We start from the raw sequence: 3,215 nt of genomic DNA, 5'->3' as shown, positions 1-3,215 counted from the left end.
GAAGAATTTTCAGTCTTGCAAACCAGGTCGAATTTCCAGTTCCTCCAGGAAGTTTTCTAGAATTTCTCTCCGAAATTCCCCTCTTCCTTCTTCCTGTGAGTTTTAGGAATAGCATAAAAATTATCTTTTAACCTTAACTATCTAGGTTAAAAGTTTCCCAACCAATCAGATTTAAATATTTAAAAAGTAAAAACAATTAGATTTTCTCCTTTTTCAAAAATAATTCTTTTCCAACAATTAAAATAAAAAAAGTCAAATGAAAAAGAAAAAAGGAAATTTTTTATTAATTTCTATCTCCAAAATACTTTATTTCAACATAATCATTTGACATTTAAATGGCTAGGCAATTATTTATTTCCTTCCAAAATATATCAATGCACCTTACAAAATAAATAAGCCATTTAACAAAAATGTTCCACTGAACAGTCACTGAAGTAAATCAAAATATACAAAAAGAGGTTGATCAAAGAGGGGTACTATAGTTACGACCTACTCGGTTAAGGGATTTTAATACTACTGCAACTGTTAGAAAACAACAGATAAATGATCTGATCAATGCACTCTCTGCTTGCTAGTACAGATCCATTTAATCTCCAATCTACTTCACACATGCAGACATCTCAATCTGGTTCGTCACACTCTTGTTCTCTGATCACCGACACACTAAACCTTCTCAAACTCGACCTAAATACATTTTACAACTAGGTCGGTTACAAAACCCTAACCAAATTCAAAATACATTGAATTTACATCTTATATCACATCTGATCATTAAAAACCATTACAAATCATTAAAACAAATTTCAAGACAATTACATTCGTTGAATGATCATAACACATCACCACACATCGATCTGATAAGTTGTCAAACCCTTATCACATTCTGCTTAGCACTTCGTTGTTTCCCAAGAAATTTTATCCTTGTAAGCACTTAAACACAATCTTATCATCACACACAGTTTCTGACACGTCACCACTAACTTATCAACATAATAAGATTCATCGCCAAACCATAAAACATCACTAGTCAAAGATCTTGACACTGATTCTCAAACCCTGCACTGAATAAACAACAGTCAATAACGAACATGACTTCTGGTTCTCCAAACATGATGCGGTTCAAGTCATAGACTCATTACAATGTCATAAGCATACATTGGAAACTGCAACACTCAACTCAATACAGATCTCTACCACAACCATCTACTTCACTGTTCCTTCTTACCGATTCACTATCAACTTAGCAAACATTCCATTACCAGTTAGGCTAGATAACTTGGATAACTTAGATGATATACCAAACATAAATAAACATGATTGCCATCAATGACAACACAAATAATTGATCATAAGGCATCATATCATAATGATATCATCACCAACAGTCCTTCAATATATCATCACCAACAATCCTTTACCAGTACATCATCATCTCCATCAGTTATGCCAATATACCAATAGTGAATACCTTTCAGGTGGTTGTCTATGTCTTGTAGACCTTCGAACAAGCTGAGTTGGAGACTTTTCCTCCTCTTCTGAATATTCAGAGCTAGATGAGCTCTCCTCAACTTATTGCCTATCAAGTGGTCGCGATTCAACTCTTTTAGGCATAGAAGGTAATTGAATCGCATCTTCATGTTTAGTCTATTCTTGCTACAATATCATAGGAGACTTAATTTCTCTAAAAATATCACTTCTACTATGAATTACCTTTTATGCAACAGGGTCCCATAGCTTGTATCCTTTCACACCATAACTGTAACCGATGAAGATACATTTCATAGCCTTGTTCTTCAACTTTGTTTGCTTCTCCTTTGGCACATGTGCATATGCCTCACAACCAAAAACTCTAAGATGTCTCAATGAAGGCTTGTGACTTGACCATGCTTCCATAGGCGTTTTATCAACAAGTGCTGATGTAGGAGACCTATTAATCAAGTAGCAAGCAATAGAAACAACTTCATCCTAAAAATTTTGTTCTAGACCAGCACCACTCAGCATACTCCTAGCCTTCTCCATCATTGTCTTGTTCATTCTTTCTACAGCTCCATTCTACTATGGAGAATATAGAGTTGTATTCTATCTATTAATGACACAGTCTTTACAAAATCTATCAAAATCATTAGAGAAAAGTTCACCACCATTATCAGACCTCAAACATTTAATTTTCTTTCCAGTCTACAACTCAACCATTGCTTTAAATTCTTTAAAATGACTGAAAACTTCATATTTAATCTTTAGAAATTAATCCCATGTCCTTCTACTAAAATTATCAATAAATGAGATATAATATGTGTATTTTCCAATGGAAGGAACATCTATAGGACCAAACACATTAGAATGAATAAGATCCAAAATACCACAAGATTTATGAGAACTCAAGTAAAACTGAACTCAGTTTTGTTTTCCATATTTGCAATGTTCACAGATATCAAAGTCAAGGTTACAATCATTCAAACCTTCAACAAGTTTTTTATTTTTCAAGTTCCTTAGACCCTTTTCTCCAATTGTCGAAGCCTTTGGTGACATAACATAGTCTTCTCTACAGGTAACTTTTCTTCAGAACAAAGAGCACCCTTAGGTACCCAAAAGTCATTTCCATCTACTAAAAGTGAAACCCTCAAATCTTCTAACAAAGTATCCACAAATTTACATTTTACAGAAGTGCTATTACACTCAACAGTGTATGCCTCTATCTTATACAAAGTATTGAACCTGACACCTCTAGAAATCAACATAACACCCTTAATCATCTTACATCCTACATCAAAAAAGACTACCTACACACCCACATCTATCAATTTGTTGACAGATAATAAATTTTGTTTTAATCTAGGGATATGCAACACACCACTAATCATTTTTATTCTACCATCAATAAATTTGATCCTAACTTTACCTTGACCAACAATGTTTAAATGTGAATCATCACCCAAGTACACCTTACTCCATTAAATTCTTCATATTCAGAAAACTAATCTTTATTTGAAGTCATATGAAAAGATGCACCTGACTCAATTAACCATGCGCCATTACCTGCATGGGTAGCCAAAGTTGGAATGAATGCATCACCATCTTCCTTCTTGGACTCACAATCAGAATCATACTTCTTCTTTTTCTTCTTCTTTTCTTCTTTGCAATCATTATGGATGAGTCTCAGTTTGCTGCAATTCTAACAAATGACTTTGGACTTTCCATGAGATTTTGATCTTCCT

The sequence above is a fragment of the Cryptomeria japonica genome, chromosome 5, assembly GCF_030272615.1.
Source record: "Cryptomeria japonica chromosome 5, Sugi_1.0, whole genome shotgun sequence".
Lineage (NCBI taxonomy): Eukaryota > Viridiplantae > Streptophyta > Pinopsida > Cupressales > Cupressaceae > Cryptomeria > Cryptomeria japonica.
Note: the sequence above shows the minus strand (reverse complement) of the source record.